General features: G+C 47.7%; 1 long non-coding RNA gene across 2 annotated transcripts in view; it reads right to left on the bottom strand.

Annotated features, from left to right (window-relative positions):
- The window catches only part of LOC119977819, a 62,868-nt gene that overhangs the window by 11,429 nt on the left and 31,329 nt on the right, over window positions 1-20,110 (bottom strand). Inside the window, exons 1-2 of one of the 2 annotated variants that reach the window (XR_005463282.1) lie at window positions 13,610-13,672; window positions 13,269-13,342 (exon numbers count right to left, since the gene is read on the bottom strand). This is a non-coding gene — a long non-coding RNA (uncharacterized LOC119977819). Of the gene's footprint in view, window positions 1-13,268; window positions 13,343-13,609; window positions 13,673-20,110 lie in introns of those variants that run through there. The other variant, XR_005463283.1, reaches the window with a different exon arrangement.

The following is a 20,110-nucleotide window of genomic DNA, read 5'->3' on the forward strand; positions in this document are numbered from 1 at the left end:
ACCAGTCTGGTTTAGGGGCTGGTTTAGCTCACAAAGGGGCTGGTTTAGCTCACAAAGGGGCTGGTTTAGCTCACAAGGCTAAATCGCTGGCTTATAAAGCAGACCAAGCAGGCCAGCAGCATGGTTCGATTCCCGTACCAGCCTCCCCGGACAGGCGCCGGAATGTGGCGACTAGGGGCTTTTCACAGTAACTTCATTGAAGCTTACTCGTGACAATAAGCGATTTTCATTTTCATTTCTTTTCTCTGTTGATTTAGTTACTAGAAAGACAAAAAGAAAAACATTTGCATATATGTATCATGTACAAACATATAACCATCTCAATGCTCTTCAGCTACAATGGTCCTGAAATTTATGGAGCATCGGGAACATTGCAAAAGCAGTTGAAAAAGCCAAAGGACCCAGCAAGGACAAAAACACAAAGTGCTGACGAACTTCATGTGTTTAGAAAACAAAGGTGGTTTTAATGAATTTATATTTTTATTGGTAAGCATTAGAAATAAGGTATAGTTTTAAGTAGATTTAATTTACTGCTTCTGTGCCTGAAAGGGTAAAATCTATAGTTAGGTTCATGTGGACAAAGATGACATTGCAGCTGCGCTCCAGAGCGTGGCCCAGGCACAGCGGGACATGGCTGATGGCATCATTGCCTGGGTACTGGCTGATTGAGCCAGGCACAGAGGGAGGTGGCGCAGTCACTGGCTGACTTTGCACAGACCCAGATGGTGGTGGCAGTCACTGGGTGATGCGGCGCAGTCCCAGGGGTTGGTGGTCCACGCCCTGTCATCCATGGCTACGAGCATCAAAACCCTGGTGAAGACGGGAGCGGGCCTCCAGGATTGGCAACACCAGGTGGCGTGGGAGCCTCACGGGTTAGCTCCACTCATGCCCCCGTCCCAAGGAGTAGCCGAAGGGCCATCGGGCATCCCGAGGGAGGAGGAGGCAAGGTGGCCCGTGGCGGTGACTCTAGCAGTGGAGGAGCCAGAACATTACAGTACCTTGGACTCCAGTTCCTGTCCCTGAAGCATATCATGGGCAGCCCGTAACGTCAGAAAGGCAGACACCAGTTAAGTTGGCACGGGTGCAGCACACGGTATAGCGATGGGGGCTAGGGCACAAACCTGTGTACATATTTGTGTTCACTGTTTCACAATAGACCTGTTCATAACATTTCAATCTGCCTCAGTGCTCTGTCAGACGGGTGTGAGACATGCGCTGGGCTGGCTGCAGAGGGGGCGGTGGGGGCGGAGCAGAGATGGTTGGGCGGTGGGGTTGGGTTTGGGCCAGTGATCCCAGTTCAGCCGTCGCTCACCATTCCGGTGCCCCACCCCATTCCCTCTCCACTCCATATTCCCCCGCCTCGCCACCCATCTCACTTCTTTAGGTCAGCCTTCACCGCCTTAACCAGGTCCCCAAAATTTAACTTCTATAGAGAGGCACAATCATCGGCTGCCCAGACTCCCAGATAATGAAAGCTGGACCTGGCCAAGTGAAAAGGCAATTTTCCCAGATCAACTCCCCTCCCTGGGAGATTCACTGGAAAACATTCACTTTTGCCCAAGTTTAATTTATATCCAAGGATGCAAACCTCTCGAGCAGCTTCATTATCTCCTCTGCACAAGAGCTGATCCATCACTTACAGCAACACATCATCCGTATATAATGACACCCTCCACTCCCTCTCCCCTCTCTGTATCCTCCTCCACTTCACAGGTGTCCTCAATGCTATGGCCAGAGAATCAATTGCCAAGGTAAACAATGGTGGGGAGAGTGGACACCCCTGTCTCATGCCTTTCCTCAGTTGGAAGTATTTTGAGCTTAAAATGTTTGTATGGACAGTGGCCTATATAAGAGTTGGATCCAAGATATAAATCGAGGCCCAAAACCAAACCTCCCCAAAATCTCAAACAAATTGCCCACTGCACCCTATCAAACACCTTTTCCACATCTAATGAGAAAATTACCTTCCGCTCAGGGGCTGGAAAGGGGTCAAAACAACATTAACCAGACACCGAACATTGGCCAACATTGGTCTTCCCTTAATAAATCCTGCCTGTTCCTCTAATATGGGCCGGGATTCTTCGATCCCACACGAGGTTGGAGAATCGGCGGGGGGGGGGGGGGGGGGGGGGGGGGGGGCACGCGAATCCCACCACGCTGCTCTGACGCCGGGTCGCCGATTCTCCGGCCCGATCGCTGCGGCGCCAGTTGGGGGGCTTTGAAAAAGGCGCCGCTGCCGATTCTCCGAGTCCCACCAGTGTTGTTTGCATATGGTCCTACCCGGCGGGATCTCAGCATTCTCGCTGCGGGGGCCATCCTGGTGGGGGGCCGGGGGGGAGCAGTCTCTGGGGGGTCCTCCACGGTGGCCGGGCCCGCGATCGGAGGCAACCGTTCGGCGGGCAGGCTCATTCTGGGGGGGAGGGGGGGGCTATGTTCTTCCGTGCCGGGCCCCTGTAGGGCTCCACCATATTGACCTGGGGCCGGCGCGGAGACGGCCTGGCGTGCATGCGCGGACCTGCGCTAGCCGTGGCGGGCCAGCTTTTGGAGCCGGAGCAGCGCACAGCTCTCCGCCGCTGTTCTAGCCCCCCTAGGAAGGGGTGAATGCCTGGGCCTGTAGGCCCGTTGACGCCGGCATCGCTCGTGCCGGTTTTGACACCGACGTCAACACTTGGCCAGGATTTTGGAGAATCCCGGCCATGATCTCCGGGAAGCAGGGCTGTATGCACCTAGCCAAGATACTTTGCCAACAACTTTGAATTTATGTTCAGTAATGAAATGGGACGACGGCCCACGCTCCATCGGATCACGGAGATCAATGACTGCACCAATGTAGCCAGCAACGTTCCCTAAGTCATAGAATCCTCAAACATCTCAAGCGGTGGTGGGGTCAATGGGAACAAGACCAAAAAACCGTAAGGTTTTATGCCTTAATGCAGGAGCATTCGCAATAAAGTGGATGAATTCAGCGTGCAAATAAATGAAAACGAGAATGATATAGTTGGGGTTACGGAGACAAGGCTGCAGGTTGACCAGGGATGGGAGCTGAACATTCAGGGTATTCAATAGTTAAGAAGGAAAGACAAAAAGGAAAGGACAGTGGGGTTGCATTTCTGGTTAAAGAAGAAATTAAAGTAATGGTGAGGAATGATATTGGTTCTGACGATGTGGAATGTGTATGGGCAGAGCTGAGAAACACCAGGGGGCAAAAAAACATTAGTGAGATTTGTATATAGGTCCCCAAACTATTGTGGTGATGTTGGGAATGGCAATTAAACAGGAAATTAGAGACGCATGCGATAAAGGAACAACTGCAATTATGGATGACTTTAATCTGCATACCGATTGGGCTAGTCAAATAAAGGAGGAATTCCTGGAGTGTTTGCGCGATTGTTTTCTGAACTATACATTGAAGAACCAATTAAAGAGCAGGCCATCCTAGACTGGGTATTGTGAAATGAGAAAGGAGTAATTGGCAATCTAGTTGTGTGAGGCCCCTTGGGGATGAGCGACCACAAAATAATAGAATTCTTCATTAAGATGGAGAGTGACATAATTGATTCTGAGACTAGGGTCCTGAATCCAAATGAAGGAAACTACGATTGCACGAGTTGGCTATGAGAGATTGGGGAAGGTTACTTAAAGGGATGACGGTGGATAGGCAATGGTAAACATTCAACGGGCGTATGGGTTTCAGTTGCTTGGATAATTGGGGAAGGTGGGACCTGTACAAACAGGACGGGTTACACCTGAACCAGAGGGGCACCAATATCCTGAGAGGGAAAATTGCTACAGCTCTTCGGGGGGGGGGGGGGGGGGGGGGGGGGTTTAAACTAGTTTGGCAGGAGGGTGGGAAACTGATTTGTAGTCCAGGAGATAGAATTGCTGGAGTTCAGGAAGTTGAGGGTAATGCACTACCGAGGAAGGTACCAAGGTCACAAGAGTGGACCGGCAGGCATGAAGATGGTTTGAAGTGTGTCTACTTCAATGCGAGGAGCATCAGGAATAAGGTTGATGAGCTTGAAGCATGGATTGGTACCTGGGACTACGATGTTGTGGTCATTACGGAGACGTGGATAGAACAGGGGCAGGAATGGTTGTTAGAGATTCCGGGGTTTAGATGTTTCAGTAAGATTAGGGAAGGTGGTAAAAGAGGTGGAGGAGTAGCATTGTTAATCAAGGATAGTATAATGGTTGCAGAAAGGCAGTTTTAGGAGGATCTATCTACTAAGGTAGTGTGGGCTGAAGTTAGAAATAGGAAAGAAGTGGTTACTTTGTTAGGAGTTTCCTATAGGCCCCCAAACAGTAACAGAGATGTGGAGGAAAAGATTGCAATGCAGATTTTGGATAGGTGCTGTAGTCATAGGGTAGTTGGCATGAGTGACTTTAACTTTCCAAATATTGATTGGAACCACTATAATTTGAATAGTTTGGATGGGGCTGTTTTTATCCAGTGTGTGCAGGAGGGCTTCCTCACGCAATATGTGGATAGACCGACAAGAGGCGGGGCCACATTGGATTTGGTACTGGGTAATGAACCGGGCCAAGTGTTAGATTTGGTTGTGGGAGAGGACTTTGTAGATAGTGACTACAATTCGGTGACTTGCGCTATAGCAATGGAGAGGGATAGGAACATATGGCAGGGCAAGGCTTATAACTGGGGGAAGGGTAATTACGATGCAATTAGGCATGAATTAGGGAGCATAAGGTGGAAACAGGAACTGTCAGGGATAGGCACAATTGAGATGTGGAGCTTGTTCAAGGAGCAAATACTGCGTGTCCTTGATATGTATGTCCCTGTCAGGCAGGGACGAAATGTCGAGTGAGAGAACCATGGTTTACAAAAGAGGTTGAATGTCTTGTCAAGAGGAAGAAGGGGGCTTATGCAAGGATGAGAAAACAAGGTTCAGTTAGGGCACTTGAGGGATACAAGATTGCTAGGAAGGCGCTCAAGAAAGGGCTTAGGAGAGCTAGGAGGAGACATGAGAAGTCCTTGGCGGGTAGGATCAAGGAAAACCACAAGACTTTTTACACTTATGTGAGAAATAAAAGAATGACCAAGGTGAAGTTAAGGCCGGTCAAGGACAGTAGTGGGAAAGTGTGCATGGAGTTTGAAGACATAGGAGAAGCCCTAAATGAATACTTTTCTTCAGTGTTAACAAAGGAGAGGGGCCATGTTGTTGAGGAGGATAGTGCGATACAGGCTGGGAGGCTGGAGGAGGTAGACATTCGGAAGGAAGATGTGTTAGAAATTTTGAGAACACCCGGAATGGGGATTTGAGGCCCTCAGTGTCGGGATCTGGTAGACTGTCAGGGTCGGAGTCTGTCACGGGTTGCTGTACTGACTGGACGCTCCTGCGCTGTGGCTGGGATCGCTGTGTGCTGGGCAATGGAGCAGATCTGCAAAGGGCTGCGTAGTGGCCAAGCTTGCCACACTGGAGACAGCATCGAGATTTTGCCAGATATTGACGCTTTAAATGGGCAGAGCCACAATTGGAACACGTCATGACGCTGACGTCAGGACGTTCCGTGCGCCACCGCGCATGTGCAGTGCGGTCGAACGACGTGCGCACATGCTGGTCTCGCTGTCCTCTCGGTTGTGGCACTCATGCGCTGGAGGCCGGGAAAAGTGCACAAAATGGCCACTCTCATCCAGACTCAGGCTCTGCATTTGTTTGATGGCCTGCACCCGTTCTACTTCGTGGGGGTTTTGCCTTGCCATTTCTGCCGCCCTGATATGGGAGTACCGATTGTTAGCGTGTTCGTGGAGAACGCAGGTTTCGATAATGATGGTAAGGGTGAGCTGCTTAACTTTTAGGAGCTGCTGGCGAAGGGAATCGGAGTGGACCCCGAAAATGATCTGATCCCGGATCATGGAATTAGTTGTCGAGTCATAGTTACATGACTGCGCGAAGATGCGGAGATGGGTTAAAAAGGACTGAAAAGGTTCATCCTTACCCTGAAGCCTCTGCTGGAAAACGTACCGTTCAAAGCTCTCATTCACCTCAATGTCGCAGTGGCTGTCGAACTTCAGCAGGACCGTTTTAAACTTTGTCTTGTCATCGCCTTCAGCAAATGTGAGGGAGTTGTAGATGTGGATAGTGTGGTCCCCAGCTGTAGAAAGGAAGAGTGCGATCTTCCTGGCGTCCGATGCGGCCTCGAGGTCGGTGGCTTCAAGATATAGCTGGAACTTCTGCTTTAAAATCTTCCAGTTTGCACCGAGGTTGCCGGAGATGCGGAGCTGCGGAGGAGGGCGGACGCTGTCCATGTTACCGGATGGCTGATCGCTGGTCAAAGGCAGATTATCTCAAGGTAGGTCTGTCAAGCTTCAGCATTACTCACTGGTACCATGATGTGTTGGGTATGCTGGGTCTATGTGGACTGTGTTTGATGCAGTGTAGAGGGAGACAGGCTTCCAACACTTGAAGAGATGCAACACGATTTATTGAACAACTAACTATAATACATGCTTAACTGTGGGTTGACACTATGCTGACTTGACTGGAGACCTGAGGCTAACCTGACCAGACTATCTGACTACCACATAGTGTTCGAACTAGTTGCTGCTCACGGGCTCTGACTGTCTCAGAGGCTGGATCCCAAGAGCACGGAAAACTGGTGCCCTCTGGCTTTATAGTGGTCGTGTCCTGTCTGGTGATTGGCTGCTGTGTTCTGTGTGTTCACTGGCCATCCTGTGTGTCAATCACTGCCTGTCTGCACTCCATCATATACCTGGATGTATATTATGACATTTGCCATGGAGCAAGGTGCGGCCGCTGCCGTGCGCATGTGTGGACTCAAACCGTAAATGTGGTGGCCTGTATCAGCAGCTAAAGCTGTGTGAATTAATCCAGGTCCCTGCTCACCCCCCTGCAGGCCATTGAATTAGCTGTACTTTATTGCATGAATCTCTAGAGCAAAACTTCAGCGTTTTTATGTCGGCGTGGGGACATAGTCCCATTTTCAGGAGAATCCAGCCCTGGAGACGGCGACAGCAGCAACGTCAGCAGGTGCTCGCCTCAACGAGGAGACAGTGCGGCACCTGTGTCATGTCCTCGCTGACTTGGCTCCACATGGAGGAGGAGGGCACCCTCTCCCGGTGGCTGTCAAGGTCACTGCAGCCCTGAGACTTTATGCCTCAGGATCATTCCAGGGCTCGAGCGGGGTCCTGTGTGGTATCTCACAGGCCACAGCCCCCAGGTGCATCCGGCAGGTAACGGATGCCCATTTTGCCCGGGCAGAAATCTACATCAACTTTGACATGGACCAAGCCCAGCAAGGTGCCTGGGCAGCAGGATTCTCCACCATCACTGGAATGCCCCAGGACCAGGTGTAATAGATGGCACGTATGTTGCCCTGCGCTCACTGGGCCATCTGGGAGTGCCCGACGTTAACAGAAAGAGGTTCTACTCCCACAACCTACAGCTCATGTGGGGCAGCCAGATGAAGATTATGCACGTGTGTGTACGCTTCCGAGGGAGTGTGCACAACAGTGGCCATCCGGGGTGTGATTGTGTGGTGCATCGGTCTCCTCAAGATACGGTTCCAATGCATTAATCTCTCCACTGTTGCACTCCAATACACATCCAGGAGGGTAGCCCGCTTTGTGGTGGTCTGCTGTGCCCTCCACAATATGGCACCGCAACGGGGCAACAAACTGAGATTGGTGATGAGCAGCATGTGGCCATTTCCGAGGAGGAGGAGGAGGGCGAGGATGATGAGGAGGCTCTGGACCAGCAAGGGCAGGAAGTCGAGCCCACGGATGAACTGGGGCACCAGCCAGAAGCTGCAGGTCAGGTGTAAGCCACAAGGGCCCAGCAATTCCGGGGGGTCAAGGAGGCCCTCGTACTCACCTGATTGACTTAGGATATAGCCTGGTCCATCTTTGCTACCTACCCCACCCCCCACCCCCATTTCCCACACTCCCTGGGTATGTGTATCATCGCTCCAGGGTGCTGGGACTGTGTCAGCACTGTTGGCGGGTCACTGTCGAGGGCAGGGTGGTGATGATAACCCGCAGAGAGCTGAGTGCTGGTGTTCCTCAATCCATGCCGTAGTCTGACCCATGTCTGTCTGCTGAGTGCTCACTCACACCCATCACCTGAACACGGTGTGCCCGGGGATGGGGGTGGGGGGCGATGTCTGGAGAGATGGGCCAAGGTCCGGAGGTTCGCTTCCCAGGGAGCGTGCACAACAGTTACATCCTGGGAACAGAGCGTCTGTGAGCAGGTTATTGCTGAGTAAGTGCCGCTTGGTAGCACTGTTGATGACACCTTTCATCACTTTGCTGATGATGCAGAGTAGACTGATAAAGTGATAATTGTCTGTGTTTGATTTGTCCTGTTTCTTATGTACAGGAAAGACCTCGGCAATATTCCAAATTGCCTGGTAGATGCCAGTGTTGTAGCTGTTCTGGAGCAACTTGGCGAAAGGCACGACAAGCTCTGGAGCACAATTCTTCAGTACGATTGCCAGAATATCGTTAGGGTCCATAGCCTTTGCAGTATCCAGTGCCTTCAGCTGTGTCTAAGTAGATGTTTTCTCTTAATTAAATTTCATTTGAGGAACATTTTTATTGTCTGATTTTAAATTGTTTTGTTTGTGCAGAAACAATAGTTGGGATTTTCTGTGAAGCCCAGCGGGAGGAGAAGGTCCATAATTGGCCGATGGCAGGATCTTATAGTTCCACCGTTGTCAACAGGGTTTCCCATTGAATGCACGCCTAAACGCTGGGAAACCCACGGCGGGGTGTGTGCTGTCTGCAGATCCAGAAGATCCTGCCAGCATGCACGGCCAGAAAGGTCCAGGCAAAGTTTCAAGAATTACATGATTGACAATTTCAATGGCGATTCAAAGGTGTTGAGATGTATAGCAGGTCGGAATTGGCACTTGAAAATAAACTCAGTATTTATGTGAATTTAATAGATTTGGAGTATTCCATTGAAGCAATAAAAAATTATTTCAGTTTTTTATTCCATAATTATTCATTAGCATCGGATGTATTTTGCACTCATCGGGATTTTTTGTAAATTTTTTTGGGCTACATAGCCTGGCCAAAAAGACACACCAACCCCCGGCTCCAGATTGCACCAATTTCCCCGACTGACTTCCCACCAATTACAGCACCAACCCCTCCCTCCAAATGCAACACCTTCCCTGATCTAACCCTCCCCCATCACACCCGATTGCAATCATTTCCATTCCCCCTCCCCCTGCCACCTCTAGTGTGAGGTTATTCACTTTGTAAACAAAAACAGGAAGGCAGATTACTACCTGAATGGTTGTAAATTGGGAGAGGGGAGTGTGCGGCGGGACCTGGGTGTCCTTGTTCACCGGTCACTGAAGGTAAGGATGCAGGTGCAGCAGGTGGTAAAGAAGGCTAATGGGATGTTGGCCTTCATTGCGTGAGGTTTCGAGTATAGAAGTAGGGATGTGTTGCTTCAATTATGCAGGGCCTTGGTGAGGCCACGCTTGGAGTATTGTGTGCAGTTTTGGTCTCCTCTGAGGAAGGATGTTCTTGCTCTCGAGGGAGTGCAGCGAAGGTTTACCAGACTGATTCCAGGGATGGCGGGACTGTCATATGAGGAGAGATTGACTAGGTTGGGATTGTTCTCAATGGAGTTCATAAGAATGAGGAGGGATCTCATAGAGTTATAAAATTTTAACGGGACTAGACAGGGGAGATGCAGGGAAGATATTACCAATGATGGGTGTGTCCAGAATCAGGGTCACAGTTTGAGGATTCAGGGTGAACCATTTTGGACAGATATGAGGAGACATTTCTTCACCCAAACAGTTGGTGAGCCTATGGAATTCATTATGGCAGGAAGTAGTTGATGCTAAAACATTGAATATATTCAAGAGGTGGCTGGATATAGTACTTGGGGTGAATGGGATCAAAGGTTATGGAGAGAAAGCAAGATAAGGCTATTGAGTTGGATGATCAGCCATGATCGTGATGAATGGCAGACCAGGCTCGAAGGGCCAAAAGGCCTCCTCCTGCTCCTATCTATCTATGTATGTATCCCTGATTTCCTACCCCCCAGATTGCAGCATCTCCTCCTCTCCAATCTGGATTGCAGAACCTTTCCCCTCTTCTGCCCTCTTCCCATCCCTCTGCTTAACACTCTCCCCAGATTCTAACACCTCTCTATGCCCCCTTCTCCATCTCCTTCCCTCCGACATTAGATTGCAGCATTTCCCAACCCCCCCTTCTCTCCCCATCACTCCTCTCCCACCACGTTCTCCCGATTGCAGCAACTCTGCCCACTCTCTCCCCTAGATTACAGCACTTGCCCATTCCCCACTGCTTTCACCACCCCACTCCATCCCACCCTGGACTGAGCACCTCCACCCTCTCTTCTTTTATTTAATCTTTATTTTTACTTTTATTTCTTTAAATTTAAAAGATTGTATTATAATTTTTTTATAAATTAGAGTACCCAATTGTTTTTTTCCCAATTAAGGGGCAATTTAGCATTGCCAATCCACCGAACCTGCACATCTTTGGGTTGTGGGGGTGAGACCGACGCAGAATGGGGAGAATGTACAAACTCCATATGGAGTGACCCAGGGCCGGGACCGAACCCGGGTCCTCAGTGCCGTAGTCAGCAGTGCTAACCACTGCACTACTGATGGCCTGAAAAGATCCTATCAGAATGTATTTCTTTCAGCTTGGTAAGCCATAAGATTTTTATAGACCTTAGGAGAACTTTCAGATATGTGCTATCCTGAATAAATAGACTGTGGGCGAACCCGTAATTATCCAATACCAAGAGTTCTGTCACCAGCACTATCAATTATCCACAATTAAAAGCACAACATGTTAAAAATGATACAGAATGTCAACAAGCAATGTTCACATTTTGGCATGTCAATGAAACTACAAATTAAGGAAAGTTACTGACCTTTTTCTCTTTCATAGATTGCTAGTGTCACTGGCCAGGCCCACATTTATTGCCCATGACTAATTGCCCTTGAACTGAGTGACTTGTTAGGCCAAGCGGGCATTTATTAATCAACCATATTGATGTGAATTTGACCCTACCTAGGTTCAGCACCCACCCCCCCCCCCCCCCCCCCCCCCCCCCCCCCACCCCCCAACCCAGTAACCCCACCTAACCTAACCTTTTGGATCCTAAGGGGCAATTGATCGTTGCCAATTCACCTAACCTGCACATTTGGACTGTTGGAGGAAACCGGAGCACCTGGAGGAAGACACGCAGACACGGGGAGAAAGTGCAAACTTCCAGTAGGACAGGTCAAAAAAGAATAATAATATTTTAAAGCAGAGCAGTCTTCTCTGAAGACAAGGAAGAGGCTGAAAGAACCCAGTTGAAGTAGCTATTTGAAGACATTCAGCCAAAGTCTGAAGGGGTTCTAGCAAGAGGCAAAATCTGTTCTGTGAAGCAAGTATGTCACGCTGACAGCAGTGTCATTAGTTATTTGGGGCACTGCTGTTCTGCTTGCTCCATATAATTCAAGCTTTCACTGAGGCTGCTTTTACAGTGTCACTGATAAAACTGGCCAGGCAGTGCAAAATACACACTGTAGCCCTGTCCTAAATAGCAATGGTTGCCATATTTAAGGGGCTTATGCTTGAAACAGACAGGTGCTTCAATTGCTCAGAGGTAGGTCTTGTAAATGTGACAGCAGGCAGATCATTGGCATTGGCAAGGCCTGGATTTATCACCCACCCGTAATTTGGCTTGATGTGATGGTGGTGAGTCCCTTTACTGAACTGATGTAGTCTGAGACAGAAAGAAACCTTGAAAGTTCAAGGTGAAGAAGGAGGACATTTCACTTGTTGGGCAAAATTTAAGCCCCCGCCAGGGCCGACGGCAGAGGCGGTGGGCACTAAGAATAGACCCACCGGCTGCTGTGTCCATTTCCAGGATGTATCCTGTCCCCATGTCAATTTCAGGAAGCAAAGTGTGTGGATATTTTGCAGGGCTACCAGTCCACATGTGACAAGAGGCACAGCCTCTTATTAACGACCATTTACAGACAAGGAAAGGAGGCTGACTGGGATTTTCCAGTGGCCTCCAGGTTTATATCAGCAGCTGGGACCAGTATACCTGCCAAGAGGTGCCCCCCCCTCCCTGCAGCAGAGCAGGGGTGACAGCACTCCGGACATCTAGAAGCCCTCCCTGCCAGCCTGGGATTGCACTTCTGGACAATTAGCATGTAAACCCCTTACCTGGGAGATTCCTCGTGAATCTTTGATGTACCCCCCAAATCCGGGCCTATGACTCATTGTCCTCCCTCAATTAATGAATCAGTAGTTCACGTAGAATTCTACTTGGAAGAAGTTTTGAGAGCAACAGTTTATGTTGGGTGGGTGTCTTCAAAGTACATCAACAAGAATGACTCCTGACACCAGTTTTAACTTAAGAGTATTTGACTCTTAAGAGTTATATGCCTACAAACCATTATCGTTCGTTCAGGCAGGTGGTTGTTTTTAAGTGATCCAATGTACACGTTTTGACCCGATTTTTATAATAAAATTTCACTCCAGTCAGCACATATAGTCAATCTTTTACAACACTTTTAGGGCAGGATTCTCTGACTCCCCGCTGCCCCGACGCTGGCTGCCATATTCTCCGGCGCCATTTTTCGGGCGGGATTCATGCCACGTCAGTCGGGGGCCGTTGGCAGCGGCCGCCCCGGCCATTCTCTGGGCCCCGATGAGCTGAGCGGCCGCCTGTTTTTGGCCAGTCCCACCGGCGTGGGTTATGCATGGTCCCACACGGCGGGACCTGGCAGGTAAGTCGGTGGGGGGGGTCCTCGGGGGGTGGGGGGCGCAGGGGGATCCGACCCCGGGGGCCCCCCGAAGGTGGCCTGGCCCGCGATCGGGACCCAGCGATCTGCGGTCGGGCCTGTTCTGTGGAGGCACTTCTTCCTTCCGCGCAGGCCCCTGTAGGGCTCCACCATGGCCTGCGTATGTGCCAAAATACGACGGCCGGTCTGTGCATGCACGGAATCATGATGGCGGTTCCACGCATGCATCACGACGGCCATTCCACGCATGCGCAAACCCGCGCAGTCCCTTCGGTGCCGGCTTGAGTGGCGCCAACCCCTCTGGCATCTACATAGGCCCCTAGACAGATGAGAATTCCTCACCTTGGGGGCCCGTTGACGCCGGAGTTGTTGGCGCCGGTTCTCCCGCTGGCGTGGGGACTTAGTCCCTGGAAGGGAGAATCCCGGCCATAATGTCAAACACAACCAACAAATAGGCTTACATTAAAGAGGATTATTTCTTGTACGCTTACCTGTGTTCCCTCAAGTGTTGTGGGTCCAGGCACAGTGAAAAGGAAAATATAGGTCCCCGTTTCTATCCTGGGATCTGTAAAGTTGAAATAATTAGCATCTAGGACTGCAAACCCGAATGTCTGCAACTCATTAACACTAATGTTGTTGAAAAAAAAGGAGCCTGTTCTGGTTTGTACTGATAGCTCCAGGATCTACAAATTGATTAACCTGAAATTAGGTACCTGTAGCTGATACTCAAATGCAAGATTTATTTTAATGTGTGTGTTCTTCATGTTCAAATTCATTATGACCTCTGCTTTTGATTTGGTGCTATGGAATGAGAAGCGAGCTTCTGACTTACCTCATGTTTCCATAAAACGTCCCTCAAAATGAAACAAATGACCGTATAAATTGGTACCAAAATATTTTCCTTACTGCATGTGTTTGAATTGCAGGTTGCTATGGTGATGGCTCTTCAGGCAAATTGCAAAAGTAAAGCCATCATGGAATTTACTTGCCTTGGAACAAGTAAGGTATATTTTATGTGCTAATTGAAGTACTCATCCAACTGGGTGTTTCGCTAATTCTGTAGGTGAGTCACGATGAAATGCAGTGATAGCAGTGTCACCATAGTCACAGCTAGTTACCAACCCTCCAGGAAGCTGCTCTGTGCAATCCTGGAGAAGAATCATTGGGATATTAAAAAATTGTGTTTTTTTTGTTGTTGTATTTGAACATTTCTCTGTACCAGATATAAAATGATCAAAAATGGGAGATAAAATGACTGTTTGGTTGACAGTCAAGCATTGTTGAATTGGATAATATGTTTTTATCCTTTCCAACTGGTTTCGCAAGGCAGTATGTCGCAAAGGTTGTGTTGGCTGACTCATAGCAAGAGCATGGGGACAAAGTCAAGTGATGAAGCCTCCAGGAATATATTTAATCACACTTGTGTGTATTGCTATGCTCTGAAGAACTCAACTGTTTTATGCTCCTTTTCAAATATTCAGGAACTAATGTGATAGCTATTTCATTAACCTAAATTTGGCATAGATAGGGTATTGATGTGAAATTTTCTCACGTTTGAAATGGGCAGCATTTGTTTTAACAGTATGCCTGCAGCTCATAATATGTTAGTCATAGTCAAAAGGATATGATGAGGAATGAGGCTGAACTTGTGTTGTGTTAGAGTATAAATATTCACTATCAACTCACTGACTCTCACAGCTACTTTGATTGCACTCCCTCACATCCTGTTTTCTGTAATTTTTAAAATTTATTTATGGGATGTGGGTGTCGCTGGCTAGGTCAGCATTTATTGCCTATCCCTAGTTATCCTTGAGAAGGTGGTGGTGACCTGCTTTCTCACGGGTGGCACGGTGGCACAGTGGTTAGCACTGCTGCCTCACAGTGCCAGGGATACGGGTTCCATTCCAGCCTTGGTTGACTGTGTGGATGACTTTCTTCTGGATACTCCGGTTTCCTCCCATAGTCAAAAAGTGTGCGTGTTAGGTGGATTGGCCATGATGAATTGCCTCTTAGTATCCAAAAGGTTCGATGGAGTCACAGGGATAAGGTAGAGGCATGGGCCTAGGTAGGGTGCTCTTTTCAAGGGTTGTGCAGACTTGATGGGCTGAATAGCCTCCTTCCGCACTGTAGGGATTCCATGAGGAGTCTATGACTCTTGAAACACTGCAGTCCCTGAGGCGTAGGCCCAGGGAGGGAGTTCCAGGTATTTGACCCAGCTACGGTGATATATTTCCAAGTCAGAATGGTGAGTGGCTTGGAGGGGAACTTGCAAGTGGTGTGGGTTCCCATGTATCTGCTGACCTTCCTTCTGGATGGTAGCGGTCATGTGTTTGGAAGATGCTGCCTAAGGAGACTTGGTGATTTCCTGTGGTGCATCCCGCAGATGGTACCACTGCTGCTACTGTTCATTGGTAGTGGAGGGAGTGAATGTTTGTGGAAGGGGTAACAATTAAGCAGACAGCTTTGTCCTAGATGGTGTTGAGCTTCTTCAGTGCTGTTGGAGCTGCACTCATCCAGGCAAATGGAGAGTACTCCATTAAACTCCTGCCTTTTATGTGCTCTGTAGATGGTGGACAGGCTTTGGACAGTCAGGAAGTGAGTTCACTCGCCACAGGATTCCAAGCTTCGGTATTTATATGACTAGACCAGTTCAATTCCTAATCAAATATAACCCCCAGGATGTTGATAGTAGGAGATTCAGTGATGGTAATGCTGACCCCACGCCAACTTTCTTACCTTTAATGTGACAAGTGAGCTTGCTTGGTCCTCATGATCTCACTCCAACCAGGTTCACAGGAAGAGAGGGCAATGCACATATCAGGTGCAGAGTTCAGCCAGTTCCTTTGTGCCTTCTTCACCTTTATGAGAACGGAAAATCCAACCTCACACATGTAGGTTATCAAGATGGGCAATAGCAACAAAATGCTTGTTGTACTCCACACTGGAGATGCCACTCCAGAATGCTGACAGCCTCATGGCTTTGTGGCATGTTTTTAATGTGCCATCACAGGTCAGGTGCAGCAGCTCAGTCTCCTTATTTGGAGTCAGCTGTAAGTTAATAACTGATCCTGGAGCCTCAAACTCAAAGGGATTTTTTAATAAGAACAAGGGGATTCCACACTGAGTAAAATAAAGAACTTTGATTTATTTCCAATTACGGTACATTCACTTCCTGCTAGATCCCTACCGGGTCTCTCCCTGGTCAGTGCCTTACTGCCGACCTTTTATACAATCTAAATTGAGTTTCCCGCACCTCAGCATGAGAAGCATGGGGAAGATAATCATTCCCATCCCATAAGCCCTGTGTGGGATATTACAGATTTTTCACCCACCTCTTCTTTCAAAATCTGGAACTTCTCCTCTGGAAAAAAGCATCAGAAATTGTTGGCTAGTGCAGCAAGATGTGACTGAATAAGGCTTATCAGTCTATTGAGTTTCCTTACTAACATTGTTTTCTTTGTAGCAGTGTGGGGAACATGTAGTAGTTTTGGTTTTGTACTTGTGCTTACCAAACTTTCAGTTACTTTTGGAAAGCGTCTACTTCTTCACGATGTCTGCCAAGCACCTGACCTTTTTAAAAAATAAATTTAGAGTACCCAATTAATTTTTTCCAATTAAAGGGCAATTTAACGTGGCCAATCCACCTATCCTGCAGATCTTTGGGTTGTGGGGATGAAACCCACGCAAACACGGGGAGAATGTGCAAACTCCACACGGACAGTGACCCAGAATCGAACCTGGGATCTCGGGGCCATGAGGCAGCAGGGACCATCTGACCTCTTGATAGACCACATACTTCTGTGTGGAACAAAAATGTGTGTGCTCGGCCCCCATATCAGAACACAGAGCCTCAAAAAGGCTGGTATTGAGTGCGCTGCGTTGAATGAAATTTACAACTTTCACAATTCCTTTCAACATCACTTCAAGATCGGATGGAATTCCTTTTGATATCAATGCCTCACGGTGAATATAGCAATAATTCCAAACAATGTTCTGACCAGCTTCCTCCTTAATCCTTATTATAACTCCGGTGTTTTTCCTGGTTATGTTGGCTGCTCCATCGGTTGTGATTCCTCTGCAATGAACCCAGTCAAGTCTGCACTTTTCAACCATGTGACTATTCAATGCTTCAAAACTCTGTGTGCCAGTTGTGCTGGTTGTAATGTCAAGCAGCACAACAAATCCACAACAAATTCATTGTGCCAAACATCCCTAACGTAAACTAGCAAGGTTGCACAATCTGAAAAGTCTGTATTTTCATCCAGTTATATTGAGAACTCCTGTGCTGACATTAAATGAGAAATAAACTGGACTTCTAAATTCTCAGCAATATCACAAATTCGGTGTTATCAATAAACGGGATGCATTTCAGTTTTTCAGTTGGCCTCTTGCCCATGACTGTATGAGCCATGTCTAATGCTGCAGGGAAAATTAATCCCTCTGCAACAGTGTGGGGCATTTTCTCTTTAGCTACACGGTAAGCTACCATGCAAGAGACTAATGGTGCTTTGTCATTAAATGTTACATATCTGCTAAGGACTTTAGCTGATGATTTAAGTTCCAACTGCATCCTTTGAAAAAAATCAAGAAGTTTGTTCTTGTGCTCCCCTTCCTTAGTCTTCAGATGCCTTTGCAGTTTTGAAGGCTTTAAGCTCACATTTGCCAGTACTTCCTTGCATATAACACACATTGGCTTTGTATCCTGATATGCATTGGCACAATCAACTAAACCATACCTCAAGAAATCATCTTTATACTTTTGTTCCCAATTAAAGTTTCTTCTTTGGTTCTTCACTGGAGGCCCTGGAGCTCTGTACAGTAACACCGCCCTGTTCCACCCTGAACTCTCCACAGCAGCTCTCTCCAGCAGATTCTGATGTGAGATACTGGCCAATAGGTACACTGCCTATTTGTGCCTCTGGTTATCTCTTTCTTGTAACAAAATGATTCATGTTCACAGTCCTCTTGCCTTGCTCGAAAGGGAAAGAATCATAGGATCATAGAATTTACAGTGCAGAAGGAGGCCATTTGGCCCATCAAGTCTGCACTGGCTCTTGGAAAGAGCACCCTACCCAAGCCCACACCTCCACCCAATCCCCATAACCCAGTCACCCCACCCAACATTAAGGGCAATTTTGCACATCAAGGGCAATTTAGCATGGCCAATCCACCTAACCTGCACATCTTTGGACTGTGGGAGGAAACCGGAGCACCCGGAGGAAACCCACGCACACACGGGGAGAATGTGCAGACTACACAGACAGTGACCCAAGCCAGGAATTGAACCTGGAACCCAGGAGCTGTGAAGAAATTGTGCTAACCACTATGCTACCATGCTGCTCTTTTTAATTTTTCCCACCCACCCTTCTCATCCCTGGCCTGGAGGTCGAGAGCCGCCTCGCTGTTCCCATCGACGGCCGTTGGCCAGCACCACCTCCTTGCCTCGAAGCTTGCCTCCAAGTGATTTTGCACCAAAAGCATGTACCTACAGGGCACTTGACGCCGAGTGTACATGCAGGTTGCCCATGGCTGCTCACTATTGCCTCTTATGGTCAGAAGACTACACAGCTGATTATGCAGCGATCCTCATTTTAAATGCCGTTATCGGCTAATGGGCGCAGCAGAAGGAGATTCTTCTTTCGGGAACATTGCAATCCTTAGCTCTGCGAAACACACTTTAAAAGACTCTGACCTAAAGAACATTAGTGAACCAGATGGGATTTACAACAACAGTTATTAGACTTTTAATTCCTGATTTTTATTTAATTCAAATTTCACCATCTGTGCTGGTGGGATTTAAACCAGATCCCCACAGCATTACGTTAGGTCTATCGATTACAAGGCCAGTGACATTACCACTACGCCACTGCCTTCCCATTTGAGATTCAAACTAGACTGTTGGAGTGGTAATTGGCTGGGTTGGATTTACCTGGGCAATTTCCCACATTTCTGGGAGATGTCAGCGTTGTAGCTGTACTGGAACAGCTTGGTTGGGGCACAGCAAGTTCTGGAGCATTAGCCTTCAGTATTATTGCCATAATCTTGTCAAAGCCCTTAGCTTTTGCAACAACAAATGCCTTCAACTGTTTCCTAATATCACGTAGAGTGAATCGTATTGGCTGAAGACTGGTATCTGTGATGCTGGGGACCTCCGGAGGAGACTGAGACTCCATTCTATTGCCCCAGTTTCTCCATCTCTGTCAAATCTGTTTGGCTGATGCAACCTTCCATTCTTCAGTATTAGGGTGTTCAGGGCTGAAAGTGTTAATGTCCGGAACTGGAGAAACAGTACCACTCATGATAATGTAAGAGAGAGTCACGTGCCTAGGAGTCTAGACGAACAAAGCTCATGGCATAGACTGAGTGATAATTTTATAATTAAAATTGTTATGTTCATACGATAAAGTAATTATTGTTCAGACATGTCTATGTCTTTGCAACCTTTCCTTAGCCAGTCACAACTAACATTGGCGGCAGCAGTGAAGGACCCTGAAATCTCCAAAAATCAACTTTATAAAGGTTTGCTAGTCTGACCTGAGAAAAAGGCACCAAGGTGGAAGACTTTGCTAGGACAGGTAAAAATCGCCAAAACAACTCCATGGAAGATGTGGATGCTGCGAGGCAGGGAAGAAATCGACTGTTCAGCTTACTAAGGGCTACACCATAGCACATGGTGGTTTGCAAAAATAACTGATCCAGCAGCAGAGTCAAAGAACCTAGCGATGATTGACGAAGGGTGAGCAAACCTTCAAAAAGGTTTGAAAGCTTCAGATTTATGGTGCAATAAGCAGACATCACTGGGGGAAATTCCATATCAATGAGCATGAGTTTCGATACACCCCGCTACCGAGGTTTGAGTTCGGCGTTGAAAAAGTACAAAAATTGAATGCTCAAAATGATTCCCCAATGTAAGGAAAGCAGTGAATTGGCCTTAATAATTACTTCTGACTAAGTTAAATAATCAACAAAGTTTAGAATGACTATCAACAAGGCTCAGTGACTCCAAAGGATATCAGCGAAAGCCTGATCAGCACAGAAGAATTCATGACTGCAATAAAACTTTTTTAAAGATTCAGGAAAACCTACTAAAAGATCAAAACAACTATGGATTCCAAATTTATCTTGCCAGACCGATTTGGGCACATGGAATCAGACAGAGTTGAACACTATGGAACACTACTCTATTGAAGCAACTAGTGATGATGTGATAGCAAGACAGGTATTAATGAAACATCGGACAAATTCTAAGATGTTTTAAAGTCTTTGATAATTATTTCAAGTAATCTAGTAATAAGATTTAATCGAACGAGCCAAGTTGAACAAAAGGGTCCAG

This window comes from Scyliorhinus canicula, chromosome 14, assembly GCF_902713615.1.
Source record: "Scyliorhinus canicula chromosome 14, sScyCan1.1, whole genome shotgun sequence".
Lineage (NCBI taxonomy): Eukaryota > Metazoa > Chordata > Chondrichthyes > Carcharhiniformes > Scyliorhinidae > Scyliorhinus > Scyliorhinus canicula.